At 36.6% G+C, this 16,687-nt stretch overlaps 1 protein-coding gene across 1 annotated transcript in view; it reads left to right on the forward strand.

Moving 5' to 3' along the window:
• Positions 1-16,687, forward strand: part of LOC106082428 (cerebellar degeneration-related protein 2-like) — a 101,941-nt gene that overhangs the window by 832 nt on the left and 84,422 nt on the right. The gene's annotated exons all lie outside the window — the stretch shown is intronic.

Genomic DNA, 16,687 nt, shown 5'->3' on the forward strand with positions numbered 1-16,687 from the left:
TTGCTTTTCTTGTAAGCAATTAAAATACCCATTGTAAATAAGTACACTCATAAAAAAATTTTATACAGCTTTGCGGATTGATTAAATCGAAAATTTCTCAAAATCCTTCTGTATCTGTGAAATTGATAAAAATATATCAAATTTTGTTATAAAAAATTGTAATCGCTAATGGCTAGAGGTGGGCGTTGGGTAAAAACCCAAAAGGTAATTACCTGGTAAATTGGGTATATACCCTAGCATTTGCCCATTAATACCGAAAAGCTTGGTATTTATAATTTTGCTGGTATAAAAAAATTTAAAAAAATGTTTGATGATTTCGTATTCTTTGTATATAAACCTGATCTTCTGATCTCATAAAATCGAATTTTAGTTGAGGCAATAAATTGGTCATTTTTCATCCGATTTCGATGAAATTTGGTACAGTGAGTTCTGGTAGACCCCTATTCATTTCTGTGAAGTGCGGTTCTGATCGGACTATATTTGGATATAGCTGCCCCTAGACCGACCACTCGATCTCCTGATATAGAATATTGAGGCCGTAAAAGATCCATTTATTACCCGAGTTCGATGAAATTTGGCCCAGTGTGTTCTAGTAGACCCGTACCCATTCCTTCCTGTGTGTAAGTTAAAATAGGACTAATATTTATATAGGAGTTATATCTAAATCTGAACCGATTCCGACGAATATCCATACTTATCAAACAAAATGAAAGTCAAAACAGTCGTAATCGACTAATGTTGTGATAGTCGCAGAAGAAAGCGTTGGACAAAAATGTCCATTTCGGTTCAATAATTACGCTCGCAAATGTTCTAGAAGTGAAAATCGTGCGATACATATATATATAGAAGCTGTATCTAAATCTGAATCGATTTATATGAAATTCACCAGTGATCTCCATCGTCAAAAGAGAAACTCTCTTCCCAAATTTTGTGAGGATCGTCTTACAAATGATCAACATATTGCAGTATTTGTCAGAATTGAACGAAAGAAAAGGTAGCCAAATCTTTATCTCGACCGATCTCGACCAAAATCGGAAAATATATTAAAAATCATAAAAGATATTGTGGCAAATTTTGAGAAAATCTGTTAAGAAATACGTGGCAAAGACTCTAAGTGGTTAGTATGGGAGCTGGTTTAACTATGAAATAATATTTATTTCTTTCAAAGCCTAATATTGGGTTGCCCAAAAAGTAATTGCGGACTTTTTAAAAGAAAGTAAATGCTTTTAATAAAACTTAGAATGAATTTTAATCAAATATACTTTTTTACACTTTTTTTCTAAAGCAAGCTAAAAGTTACAGCTGATAACTGACAGAAGAAAGAAAGCAATTACAGAGTGACAAGCTGTGAAAAAATTTGTCAACGTCGACTATATGAAAAATCCGCAATAACTTTTTGGGCAACCCAATATTTCCCACATTTTATTTGTCCATCCGACTCAAAAATGTTCTATTTTGAACCATCGCTAAGCTCAACGTTTTCTAAAAATGGTGTCGACAACCCCAAGTTTTTTGTAGCCAACTCCAAACAAAAATCTTTGTGTCGCTTTTGAAATTACAAGTCTTTAATGTGGTACACAATTAATTGGGAAATTTAATTTAATTGGGAAATTAAATTTTTTATTGGTGCATTTGTACACATATAACGTGAACTTAACTGCGGAAATTTGTAGAATTTGGGACCCTATGGCCAAAATAGCGCGTCCTTTTCTGGACGATAAAATATAACGTTTTCCTGATCTCGGCTTTACGACTAAAGTGTTACAGTTTATATAAATTTTTATGACTCTCTGTGTACATGGATGAGATTTTCCGACATTTTTTTTTAATTTAACGTAAAGACATATTTTACAAATATAGTATAATAATTAATTTTTGCATTTACAAAGAAATTACTGCACTTCAGTCGTGGTGCAGGGAATAAAAAAAATCGAAATGACGAGCATCTAGGATCCACAATTGTTACCCACTGAAATGTGGTGGTCTTTAGCCCCAATTTGATATTTTAACCCCCACGAAACCTCAATCGCAGTTTTTGGATCATGGTCTAAGATTTGGAAAATTCGAACTTTGGGCGAAGTATTAGGTCAGAAAGGCAATGCCCGAAAAGGCCTTACAAATGTTTGATGTGAGAGCTCAGATCAAAAATTTGTAAGGCGCTTTCAGTATAACATTCATCAAAGACATTTAAACCAATTAGTGTTTTCGGGGTTAGGTACTCACCCAGACACTTAGCCCTGAAAAAATATAAACATCGTGCTCTACTTCAAATGCCATTTATTTAAACCCTATATTGCCATTTGTTTAGTTTATGAAATGAGGCGTCCTCCAAATACTTGGCCCCAAAATTGGTTATCAAAAAAGTTTTTAAATCTTAAATTCCTTTCATTTGAGTCACATATTGCCATGGTCGGTAAATTTGTACTCTTTGGGAGGTGTGCCCCAAATACATGGTCCCACATTTGGATATCAGATACTCCCAAATATCTTTAGTGCTAGAGTGCTTTGGGAATGGGGTAGACCCCCAGCGGGTATCAATTTCGTGCTCTACTCCCCAATACCTTTCATTTGAGCCCAACATTGGCATGGTCTGTAAATATGACCGATTGAGGGGTGTTTTGGCGAGTGGGGTGGTCAAATTCGTTTTCTAATCTCAAACACCTTTCGTTTAAACCCCTTATTGCAAAATTCAGCATTGTCTGGTTCGGGGTCTGGACCCTAAAAACTATCAATATCGTCATGGTGAGCAAATACATCCTATTTGTGTGTTGTTGTGAGAGTGGGACGATAGTGGTCTACTCCCAAATACCTTTCATTTGAGCCCCATATTTCAATAGTCGAAAAACATGACCGGTTTGGGGGATGTTTTGTAGTATGGGGCGGCTACTCAGTGACTTGGCCCTAAAAATATGTATCACATTCGGGTTCTTCTCTAAAATACCTGTTATTTGAGCCCCATATTGCAATTGTCAGCATATACGTCCTATTTGGGTGGTGTAACGGGTGTGGTGTGGTCCCATAGGCATTTTTTCCCGAATATTGATTTCAGATTGCTATGATCGTAAATATGTCCTCTTTGGTGGTTATTTTGGGAGAGAGGCGTCCCCTAAACACTTGGTTCCACATTTGGATCTCAGATTCGTATTCTGCACTCACCTTTTATTTGAGCCCCACATTGCCATGGTCAGTAAAAAAGTCCTATTTGGGGGTTGGTTTGGGAGAGGACCCCCAGAAACTTGGTCCCATACTGCTATGGTCGGTAAGTATGTCCGATTTAGGGGTGTTTTGGTGGTTGGGGTGGTCCCCTAACACTTAGTTCGACTATTGGGTATCAGTTCCTAAATACCTTTCATTTGAGTCCCATATTGTCGTGATTGGTCTTAATATATATTTGGTAGGTTTTGGGGTGGGATTTAAATTTTTGTTTTTAGGTTACTATAAGACGGCACACAAAATTTCGCTTAAATTGCACCACCCATCTCCGAGATCTGGCGTTTTTGAAAATTAAGGTAAGGGGGAGGGTCCGCGCCAACAGACCACCAGAACTCTGGAAAATATCAAAAGAGTGAAGCAGTCAGTGGTGCGTTCTTCCGAACTTCAAAATTCAACTAAATCAGTGTGTGCGCAATGTGGGTCGCCATTGACCCGATGTCATTTTCGAGGCTGCATGAAAAAAATGGGAAATTGTATTCTCAAATAAAAGAAAAATGAAATCAATAACTGATTTACTTTTGTTTTTATTGACCTTTCAAATAAGTAAGTTTCTCTGTCGCATCCTGTATAAAGGAATTCTATCAAGTAACGGCCTTATTCACAAAACTAAATGAAGCCTTCAAATAGATTTATTTGACATTTTTATCGGTCAAATTAACATATTTCAAATCTACATTAAGTTTTGTGAATACCAGTGTAAATCTACTTTAAACCTGTATTATGTTTTGTGAATACCGGCGTAAAACTATGTCTTTGTTAGTGCTCGATCGTATCAATCTTAATCAATCAGTTTATAATTTTTAATACATTTACTTGCTATTTTTGGTTTTAATTATTTTTAATAACATTAAGGCAGCCCTTATTTTTTAATAACATGAAGGCAGTTCCTTCTCGCTGAAAACTCCGATAATTTTTATTACCTTGTAGTTGGAAGGTGTTACACGGAATAAGCCGGAACCACTTTGCTTATACCTGCTATAATTATTTTATTCACATTATTGGAAAACATTTTTGATGCCATTTTTGTTTGGTACTAAATGTAATGCCAAACGGTACTATTCGTTTTATATTTTATCCATATTAGGTGGTATAGTTTTGTATTGATAATGCAGCAACCCCTTATGGTATCAAATAAGGGGTTGTTGCATTATCAATACAATTTGGTATCGAAAAAAGAACGTTTGGTATAGCAAATTGCAAATTTGCCCATCAACATTCCATTAGGGAAGGGGGGCAAATATCTCACATTTCACATGAGTGCTGTCCGATTCAAGTTGAATCTCAATGATAAAAGGTCTCCTTTCTATAGGCGAGTTCGAACGGCGTGCCGCAGTACGGAACCTCTTCAAGGAGAAGTTTTTACATGGTCGCCGTACGATTTTTTCAAATGGCTAAGTTTCTCACAAATGTCGCCAGCAATAGGAGGGGATAACCACTGCTGAAAATTGTTTTCTGATGTTCTCGTCAGGATTCAAAACCTAGTGTTCAGCGTCATAGGCGGACATGCTAACCTCTGCGCTATGGTGGCCGCCATTGTTAATACCGTTTGGCGTTAATTTTTTTAATATGTGTACATTATATAAAAATGGCAAATAGAATAAAGGCAACAACAGAGGCTTACTTCCCCACTTTCTTCGACTACAATTGACTACAAACATTTTTCTTTCAGCGTACATAGTTATGTATGCATGTAGGCCTTTGCGCCAACTCATTGTTCATATTTGAAATGTATTCATACGAACTGGTTTGAGACATTGCAAATATTGGCCTCCGCTTGTTCTGCCTAAAAATGAATGCTTGGCGGTACTTTGGACGTGCCATGTGTACACAATGAAGGGGGCTATTATAGTTCGATGAATACTGGAAGATGTCATATCTAAAAATATAATGTTCTCGTTCAGCGTCATAGCTGGACATGCTCAATATGTCATATCGGGTGATCGATTCACATGAGAAATATATCTATTTATGGATCTAACTAACCTTCATCGAAATCGGGAGAAAAGTTGAGACGCTGTCAAACTCCATATAAAAACTAGTAATAACCAGTAAGGAAGGGCAAAAGTCGGGCGGTGCCGACTGCATAAAACCCTACACCTACCCTATAAGAACAAAGTGAGAGCTATATCTAATTCTGAACCAATTTTGATTAACCTCGGCGGATGTTTTCATAAGGGTTAAAAAACAATCCGTATCAAATTTCGAGCAAATATGTTCAAACCGAATAACTACGGTTGACAAATGACAACATTATTGCAAATCACCGGAAATCTGGCGATCATATATTGGGTTGCAAAAAGTAATTGCGGATTTTTCGTATAGTCGGCGTTGACAAATTTTTTCACAGCTTGTGACTCTGTAATTTAATTTTTTTTTAAAAATCCGCAATTACTTTTTGGGCAACCCAATATATGGAAGCTACATCTAAATCTGTAACGATTTCGACCTAAAACCTTAGATATTGGGGTAGTCGTCGAAAAAAGCAATGTGTAATATTTTAGTAAGATTCGTCAATAAATGTTCTTGCAGTGGCTCTAGAAGTGAAAATGGGCCGAAATACATATATGGCAGCTATTGGGTTGCCAAAAAGTAATTGCGGATTTTTCATATAGTTGGCGTTGACAAATTTTTTCACAGCTTGTGACTCTGTAAGTGCATTCTTTCTTCTGTCAGTTATCAGCTATTACTTTTAGCTTGCTTTAGAAAAAAAGTGTAAAAAAAGTATATTTGATTAAAGTTCTTTCTAAGTTTTATTAAAAATGCATTTACTTTCTTTTAAAAAATCCGCAATTACTTTCTGAGCAACCCAATATATCTATATTTGAAGCGATTTCTATGTAATACTAAGAGTGATAAGAAAATCTTTCCTGCTAAATTTCGAGAGATTCGTTTATAAAATGAGCACATTATTGCAATATTAGTCCAAATAGGACGAACATAAATATGGAACCTATATCCAAATCTGAACCGATTTTATCCCATTTCAATAGGCTTCGTCTCTATGCAAAAAAAATTTATGTGCCAAATTTGTAGACTATAACTGAATAGTCTGTTCAGTGCTACGAGCGGAATGCTGTCAAACTCCATATAAAAAACGTCGGCGGAACGTTAGCTGAAAATCGGCAGGAAAAGTAATACTCTGTTTATAGTAAGGAAATAGGCAAAAAACTATTACAGTGGCAACACTTGAAACTATTGCCGGCATCATTTTAGATTTTTTTTCATTAGTTTCAATGGAACGTATTTCCTTATTGATTTGAGAAAAATTATATAAAATAAAGATAACAATAAGTGCAGATAAAGAAACGTGTTTTGGTATAAAAAAACATTTGATTGCTGTCAAATTTCACTCGTGAAACAATTACAAATTACAGAGGCTATTACGAAAGCAGAAAAGAATACCTGCCCTTATATAGAAATAATTGATTTTAATATTCGATAAATGCCAATATACAAATTTTGAGCGTCTATTGTTTGATTTTCGTGATTACTGTAGTTGTGTCGACTGTTGGGATGACCACTACTCCCATAGGTGGGATGGCCACTACAGGACATCATTCTATGATTCTGGATGCGGTGTGATTTACTATGCTTTGTATATCTTCTTCGCCGTAGATTTCTGTTACTCACACTACGCTCGGATAAAACTTTTTCTTAGCAATTGGCAACGCCGCATAACTTGGGTATACGTTAGCATTTCAAGTCTTCGTACCGGCTTGAAATTTGAAGAGAGTTTAAAATTATTTCAACCAATATAAAGACTAATGGTGATTTCGATTGTCCAAAGTATTGTCCAAAATATTGTCCAATCGACTTGTCGCACTCGAAATTTTGTGTTCGTTTGGCCAAAAAATGTAGTTTTCATTTCAAGTTTTTTGCCTATTAAGCCTAGTACTGACTTCATTCGCACCGAAAATGCCTATTAAATTATTGCGAAATCCGACGGACTCTTTTCTTTGTCAGAACACAAAGAAAAGTTAAACAACAACACACAACAAAGACAACAGTATTGAAGCAGAGCTAATTCGGCGCATTTCGTGAGCATATAATTACATTTGCAATTAAAATTGTGCGAAATTTATTCTGGTACAGCGACATGTCACTACTATTTTGTTCATAGAACTTAGTAACATTTAAGTGGAAATCGGTCGATACTTACATATAGGAGCTATATCCAAAACCTAATCGATTTTGATGAAATCGTGCATATATGTTAAAATCAGTAACAAAACAATCCATGCCAAATTTTGTGATCGATTGCCATTTAAGTGAGAATCGGGCGATACATATAAATGGGAGCTATATCTAAATATGAACCGATATTGATAAAATGCAGATATGTTGAGATCAGTAACACAACAATGCTTGGCAAATTTTTTGCAGATCGGTTGAAAATTGTAGTTACTACAGCTATTAAAGTGCAAATCGGGCGATACATTTATATGGGAGCTATATTTGAGTCTGAACTGATTTTGATGAATTCTTGCAGATATATTAAGATCAGTAACAAAACAATCCATGCCAAATTTTGTATAGATCGGTTGAAAATTGTAGTTACTAAAGCTAATTGGGCGTTACATATATATGGGAGCTATATCTGAATCTGAACCGATTTTGATGAAATCTTGCAGATATGCTAAGATAAGTATCAAAACAATCCATGCCAGATCGGTTGAAAATTGTAGTTACTACGGCCATTTAATTGTAGCTTCTACGGCCATTTAAGTGGAAATCGATCGATACATATATATGGGAGCTATTTCCAAAACTTAACCGATTTTTCTATTTTCTTTTTTCTTCTTTCGAATTTCTATACAGGTGTTTTTCTCCTGGAACATGAAGTTGAGGTCCTTTTTTTTGTTTTGGAAAATCGACGTGGGCACCCCAATGAATTCAGCAAATATCTATATTGCAGATATTGGCTGAGTTTTATTTTATTCCAATCCAGTGCAAGTCAGATGTTTTGCAATAATTTCAGTGCAAAGTTGCCATTGATAGTTTTCGATAACATGCATGATAAAAGCAATTCGACTAATTAAAATAATGATTGGAAATGAAGAGATTTTTTCACTATTTTTTTATATGGAGTTTCACTGTAAAATCTGAACTTTATGCTCACCTTACCAAGCAAAATACGAAATATCATGGCTATCGGCTAACGATAAATTGAGGATTTTAGGTCTATGCTTAGAATTTGTCGCATTTATGTGGCATTTATAAGTTAAAATATAAACAGTACCCTACGCCACTACTGTGGCTCTGATAAAATGTACGGTTTGACAGTCTGTTGTTTTTTGTAATTATCGCGAAATTTTACGAAGTCATGTGTCTAACACAAATTCACCAAACAAACTAACTAACAGATACAACAATCAAAATTGGGATTCGCCTATTACCAATACAAGTAACAAGAACAGCCAAAACAACTACAAAGGCGTTAAGTTCGGCCGGGCCGAGCTTTGGATACCCACCACCTCGGGTATAAATGTAAACTCCTTTTCATCAAAATACGGTGAAAATTGCACACCTTATGTCCCATAGCAGTTATATCGAAATATGTTCCGATTTGGACCAAATACCAATAAGTACAAGTCATTGTTCAATTGTTATAACAAAATATTGGTCTTTTTAGTAGCTATATCTAAAAATTAACCGATCTGAAACATATACAACATGGATGTCGAAAAGCCTAACATTAGTCACTGTGTCAAATTTCGGTTAAATCGGATTATAAATGCGCCTTTTTTTGGGGCCAAGATTTTAAATTGAGATATCGGTCTATATGACAGGTACATGCAAACCTGGCTTAACTTAACTCTCTGTCTCAAATTTCGGCGAAATCGGACAATAAATGCGCCTTTTATGGGTCAAAAACCTTAAACCGAGAGATCGGTCTATATAGCAGCTATATCCAAATCAGCAACGATCTGTGCCATATTGTAGTAGTATATCGAGGGGCTAAACATAACTTACTGTCCCAAATTTCGGCGACATCGGACAATAAATGCGCCTTTTATGGGCCCAAAACCTTAAATCGAGAGATCGGTCTATATGGCAGCTATATCCAAATCTGATCCTATCAGGGCCAATTGAAGAAACATGTCGAAGGGCTTAAGATAACTCACTGTCCCAAATTTCAGCAAAATCGGATAATAAATGTGGCTTTTATGGGCCCAAGACCCTAAAGCGGAGGATCTGCCTATATGGCAGCTATAACCAAATCTGGACCGATCAGGGTCAAATTGACGAAGGGTGTCGAAAGGCCTAACACAACTCACTGACCCAAATTTCAGCGAAATCGAATAATAAATGTGGATTTTATGGGCCTAAGGCCCTAAATCGGCGGATCGGTCTATATGGGAGCTATATCAAGATATAGTCCGATATAGCCCATCTTCGAACTTATTTTGTCCTGTTTATGGACAAAAGAAGAATCTGTGCAAAGTTTCAACTCAAAATCTATATTTTTGAAGACTGTAGCGTGATTTTAACAGACAGACGGACGGACATGTCTAGATCGTCTTAGATTTTTACGTTGATCAAGAATATATATACTTTATAGGGTTGGAAATGGATATTTTGATGTGTTGCAAACGGAATGACAAAATGAATATACCCCCATCCTTCGGTGGTGGGTATAAAAAAGCACAACGATCGGGTTTTGCTTTGAATCTACTAAGACGACGTAAATCGAAATTAGTAGAAACATTATTCAGGCGACGTAAACCCAAACGACATACACCGAGACGACTTAAATCGAGGCATTACTGAATGAACCTAAATTCGTGTTTGGAAAACTGAAATTTGGAGGAGAATTTATAATTTACCGGTCCATGCCGTAATATTTGATGCTCCCTTGGTATGAAACAGATAGATGTTTGAAGTTGTACAATAAGACCTGAGTTGGATCAATCCCTAGGTACAATGCCGTAATTATGGCTGAAGAGTCTAATCAATCAGCCTTGCTCAAGTCATCGTATAAAGTTAAAATTTTGTGGGCTAGCCTGGATGGGAGCAGAAATACAAATCATGAGGGGCACTTTCGTATAAAATGAACACTAATTGGACTGTAGAGATTGATTTAATTTGTATTGGCTTATTTGGCCTAACAGTCATTCAATAGACGAATATACCCGGCTAGCAAGGCTTGGTGGCAGAGATCATTCATTAGCCATGACGTGAACTTGTCAATTACCGCATTTAGTTTAACCTTTTGACTGACCCTTGTCTTGCGATCGTTGATCCTTATTTATCATCCATTCAAGGTTGCTGACAGTATCTCGATCTCTGCTACGGATTTCAAGTGAATTTGAATTAGACATTCCATTGTGTGTGTCCCAGTCTTGGGCAGTCGTGCTGGTGCTGGTGGTGGTGGATGATGGTTGTTGTTTGGCAATATTTGCCCAAAGTGGCACAACTGCTTCTTTGACTTTCCACCACGGATTTACGGTTGCCTTTGTGAGATCAATGGCTTTTGTTTGGATGGTCACAGGAAAGCTAGATCCCAAATGAACTTTCCATTTTCAAAGACAACGACTTCGTGCTGACTGCAGACGACGAAAATCAAATAGCAATCGACCAGAGCAGGATAGGACACTGGCGGTGCTTACCCATATGGAAGCTGAAATCGAAAGGAATGTTATTCCAACGCCGGTACACTGTTCCTTGTAGCAAATGCATTTTATTCGATAGATAGATCATTTGCATTTGTCTTTGTTTGTGTGTTAGACACACGACCGGGAATGGATGTTGCCATGCAGCAGAGACTATTCGCCTTCGCTTGGTCGGTCGTTCACGTCGAGTATTAATTAAAACGGAATCAAAACTGAAATAAAACCAACGATATGGACGACCCAAGGTAACGAACGTGCAACTGATGCCAGTTTATTTTGTGGCTTGTTGCCGTTGTCTGTCTGTTGCCTGGATGTCAGGTGGGGGTGTCACTTTCAATTTGATCGGATGTTGATGTAAGATCAACGTCTGCACGTCAGGTTATGTCTGTGGCAGTAAAACGGACTCGTCGCAAGTGCCTTTCCTTGGTTTTTATCCTTCCTTGGGTTATTTTCAACTTGCTAAGCAGCAGGCATGAGCAGCAGCTGGCATTTCTTGGGTGGGTGGCCCAGCGTTATTGTTTTTATTTTGGCTGTGTTATGGACTTTTACTTAATTGATTGCTTCACATTAGACGAGATTGCCTTGTCAAACTGTGCCCCTTGGCTCTGGCAATTTTGTAATATTAGCAGCGAAGCGACATGAGTTATTATTTCTTCTTTGTTTTTGCGAATCTTGGAGGCAAACGGATGGGGGTGGTCGCTGTGGCAGGGTTTTCCCACCAGAGGCACCACTTGTGATGGTGCGTCTGCGCAGTGTAGTCTACGGCAGAAAGTGAAGGTAAAAGGTGTTTGTGCCGAATATAAATCATGGAAGTAATGAAATTATTTACATTTTTTTTAAAACAAATGTTTTTAGTGCTTCATAAATTATCTAATAAGCTGTGAATAGCTAAACAGGCAAGTAAAATACCAAGAAAAGAAAAAAAACAATATAAATATATATTCACTCGTATTTGCCTTCCATTTGAGTCCTTTTTAAGATAAATGTATATGGGGTTTCCATTAAAAACCTTTATAACAGTTAAAAGGACCCAAACTGGAACCACATTTTTCTATGCATTCTAATATCATTATCATAAACTAGTCGTTAGCAACGTATTTGCTCGAAATTTTTTAGATTGGTCAATTTCCGATGTATGTCCGTTCTAAAAATGAATTTTACGTACGGAAGAAATTCGCACCGGATCAAACGTCCAGTCAGTCAATTCAGGCCATTACAGAACTCCTGAATGACAAGAAGCCACTCTGGCTGGAGGAAACTTCTGCTTGTACAACCTGCTGTAGTCCAGCACGACTTCAAAAACCTGACGTTGAATGACCAGTCAGGATTCCTATCATCAGCCAGATGTTTCGCGAAATATGTAATAAAGGGTGATTTTTTTGAGGTTAGGATTTTCATGCATTAGTATTTGACAGATCACGTGGGATTTCAGACATGGTGTCAAAGAGAAAGATGCTCAGTATGCTTTGACATTTCATCATGAATAGACTTACTAACGAGCAACGCTTGCAAATCATTGAATTTTATTACCAAAATCAGTGTTCGGTTCGAAATGTGTTCATTCACCGTTCAGCGATGAGGCTCATTTCTGGTTGAATGGCTACGTAAATAAGCAAAATTGCCGCATTTGGAGTGAAGAGCAACCAGAAGCCGTTCAAGAACTGCCCATGCATCCCGAAAAATGCACTGTTTGGTGTGGTTTGTACGCTGGTGGAATCATTGGACCGTATTTTTTCAAAGATGCTGTTGGACGCAACGTTACGGTGAATGAACACATTTCGAACCGAACACTGATTTTGGTAATAAAATTCAATGATTTGCAAGCGTTGCTCGTTAGTAAGTCTATTCATGATGAAATGTCAAAGCATACTGAGCATCTTTCTCTTTAACACCATGTCTGAAATCCCACGTGATCTGTCAAATACTAATGCATGAAAATCCTAACCTCAAAAAAATCACCCTTTATATCCGTGTATTCCACACCCATAAAAATTAGTCTGCTGATACCGGCAAACTCTGTTTGCCAATTGTAGGCGTTAAATAGAAGTATTTATTTTGTACGCTGTTACTTAAATTCGTTCAAACATTTGTAAATTGAAGTTTGAAAACATTGTACGTTATATGCTTGCAAAATTTAAAGGTAAGATGGAGTTATATATTTCTGGATATATGTATAAGATTTTTGATAGCCCGACCGGGATTCGAACCTGGACACACGGAGCAACAGCGAGAGCCGTTGCCGTAATCTAGCGTTGGAACAATCAATACAACTTCCAACAGATGCACAGAATCGTGTATACCACGGAAGTAGTGTAATTGTCGCAGAAAAAAGTCTGTCATTACACAAAAACACATGCATGGGGAAAAATTACAGCTAATATACAGGGTTATCGAGCGTGGTTAATGTGGTAATTGTATCATAGAGGCGTTTTCGCAATTAATACGATTCAAATACAACATACCAACGCACGGCCCTTGAAGCCATCACACCTAATATGGTTGAAAAGTCTTCTAACCAAAGACGAAACGCGTCCCATAGTGGTTGGTTCCTTTTCCATTTGCAAAGAAAATCTCCGATTATAAAGCTCGTCTCGAAAGAGAAACAAACAAAAATGTTTGAGTTTTTTTTTAACTTTTTACCGTTTGAAAAGTGCGAAAAATATTTGCTGTTTTAGCAAATAATTGCTGATGTCACACTTTCGTCAGACTTTCTGTTGTTAACAAATTTCTCTGAATGCAATTGTATTTATTTTAGTGTTGTAGAATTTAAATTTTCAGCACCACTATAAAAGTTGATGCTGGTATAATAGAACTTAAGTCGACTAAGTTCTGCGATTAGTGAAATGTATGTAATAAATGGGAAGGCACAAACATTTTCAAATTTGGCCATGAACCTTCCCTTAAGGAACAGGCGCAAACTTCTGACATATGATTAGGGGCCTCCTTTTTATAGCCGAGTCCAAACGGCATGCCGCTGTGCGACATCTGATTGTGGAGAAGTTATTGCATGGCTGCCATACCAAATGGTGAAATTCCTTTCCTGCTTCCCCAGACTAATCCATTCTTAAGTTTCAACTAGAGTTTGAAGGCCTTAAGTAGATGTGGACAGCTCATGCGTTCGTACACACTGTATGAAGAAACACATGTGTTTTATAGGAAGAAAAATCACTTTCAAACAAGTTGTTAAAGAGGGAATATCCTTATAAGTGAAATATAAGTTGTTTTTCACATCTTGGTCTCGCCATTATTGATCGTTGCGTAATAAGCGCACAGGCAGACTTTTGCTTTCAGGCTGTCTCCATGAGTGGCTTGGAGATGTTGCGCGCGCGCATTTCATGGTTGACACATTAGCGTGATGGAGCATTCCTTACGATACTATTGGATGTGTGTTATGTGCCACAGGTCGTGTTTATGCGGACGATTGGTAATACGGTACGGTAATAACCAACATCAACACCACCACAATGATTGTTGGAAGATCTCTGCTACCAATAAGACTAGTTACGTAGTTCATGCCTTTTAAATTTCTTTACAACATTTCAAGATAAAACATATAAAAGCAAAAAAGTGTTTTCAGGTATTAAAAACAAAGGCAACTTTTAATTAAATTAAAAATTTTCAAATGTCTCGTCAAAACAATGGTTAACAATGGTAATTGCGAGATAATAATAACAAGTAATAACCCAACATCGTGAATATATTTCAAATCGTTTAAAATTAAAAACTTCTGTCTGGGCCGGTGTTCTTTTCTACACCCTTAAATGACTTTCAGGTTGTTATTTTCAAAGGTTACTGTAGTGTTTTTTTACTAGGAAGGGCTAAAATTTAATTTCGTAACGGCGATTGGTATAAATATCTGCTCAGACAGCAGTTAAATCTCTCAATTCAAGAACCGCCCTTATCTGCCACAGATCTCTCAACGAGATGGCTGAACACTTCAAAATTCAATTCTGCACCGTTCCGGGCCACAGATAAAACCCGGGGAATTGTAGAGCAGACGAGCTTGCGATACTGGGCACTACGTACAAATAGCAGTGGAACTTGAATATGTAAATAAGCTTCTAGCGACACGTAAGCTAAGTCTTCATGATCAGGCTTGAAGAGCAACAAACGACAGATTGTCACAAAGTGCGTGTTGTGAGCGCCCCAGTCAGTCGTTGGCTAGAACAGTCATTGTGTCCTTCATGACAGTTCACTGTCTGATCGGTAAACATGCTACTATACTGAAGGTTGCTGCATGTAACGATTTCTCGATTTGCCTGAAATTTTGGATGTTATATTTTTTATGACTTCTAACAGATGTGGTTGACCACGGTCCATATTGGGCTTTAATTTGATATATCTCTAATATATTTGAAAATTCATTAACAAAACATGCGATTTTATATCCTCCACCATAGGGAGTATACTAATTTCGTCATTCTGTTTGTAACTACTCGAAATATTCGTCGACCCCATAAAGTATATATATTCTTGATCGTCGCGACATTCTATGTCGATCTAGCCATGTCCGTCCGTCTGGCTGTCGAAAGCACGCTAACTTAAGAAGGAGTAAAGCTAGCCGCTTGAAATTTTGCACAAATACTTCTTATTAGTGTAGGTCGGTTGGTATTGTAAATGGGCTATATCGGTCCATGTTTTGATATAGCTGCCATATAAACCGATCTTGGGTCTTGACTTCTTGAGCCTCTAGAGTGCGCAATTCTTAGAAAGAAAGACCGGACATCAATCGATTAGTAAGTACTATGAATTTCAAAGTTAATCTCAACTATGTACTTTTCCCACATTTTCAATTAATACATTTAAATAAAAAAGAAAACTTTTTTTAATTTTTTCATTGAAATTATGTATAAAGTATGACCATATTGGGAACAATAATAATAAATTACAATTGAGTACACAGGGAAGGGAAGGGAAGGGAAGGGAAGGGAAGGGAAGGGAAGGGAAAAAAGCTCCCCAAAACTTTTCGACATTCTATATTTAATTATTGTTATTTTAAAGTTGTTATTATATATTACTTATAGATTATAAAATGTTTATAAGAGCATGTGATGAAGGATACATTAAAATAAAAGAAGAAGAAGGAGGTATTGAAATGTTTATAAGAGCAAATGATGATTAAAAAAAAAAACAAAAAATGTTTTAAAATTGCGCGCGCGATTTCTTCAATTTAAATTCTTTTCTATTGTAAAGGTTTTGTTGTATTTTATTTCATCATTTGTACTTATAAATATTTCTCGCACGCAATGTTGAATTGAATTTTTTTGCATACTTCCCCAAATTAATTTCTTTCACTAAGTTCACTACTTTGAAATTGATAACGATAAGTGCAAATGATGAATTAAAATTAACCAAAACATTTACGAGAGAAAAAGACTTTAAAGGGAAGGAATCGGGATTTTAAATCAAAGTGAGCTGCTGTACGTGATAGATCAAAAAATGATCTATCATAGGCATAGATCAGAAAGTGATAGATATCGTGATCAACGTGATTGCGGAGTCTTACGAATTTCGAGCAGGGTATATGAAAGACCTAATATAATTTGTCCTCAGTTATTTCTTTATGAAATAACTCCCCAATTTTGGGGATTAATTTAATTTTCAGTTTTGGGGAGTTATTTCGTGGCGCTTAAGATTTGGTCCAGCCGACCTTAAAACGTTTTTATTTCGTTCTATGTTATTCTTTAAAGTTGCTTATCATGCGTGTCCAATTTTATTATTCTTCCAAGATAAACCATTTTGTAAAGTTTTTTCTATTTTTTTTTTAATTTCGGAAACTCATGATCATCCAATTTGAAATGTTCTTGAGTATCTATCTGTTATAGCCACTTTCGTGGAGAGGCTGCCAAATTGTACTACTA

This window comes from Stomoxys calcitrans, chromosome 4, assembly GCF_963082655.1.
Source record: "Stomoxys calcitrans chromosome 4, idStoCalc2.1, whole genome shotgun sequence".
NCBI classification, from domain to species: domain Eukaryota; kingdom Metazoa; phylum Arthropoda; class Insecta; order Diptera; family Muscidae; genus Stomoxys; species Stomoxys calcitrans.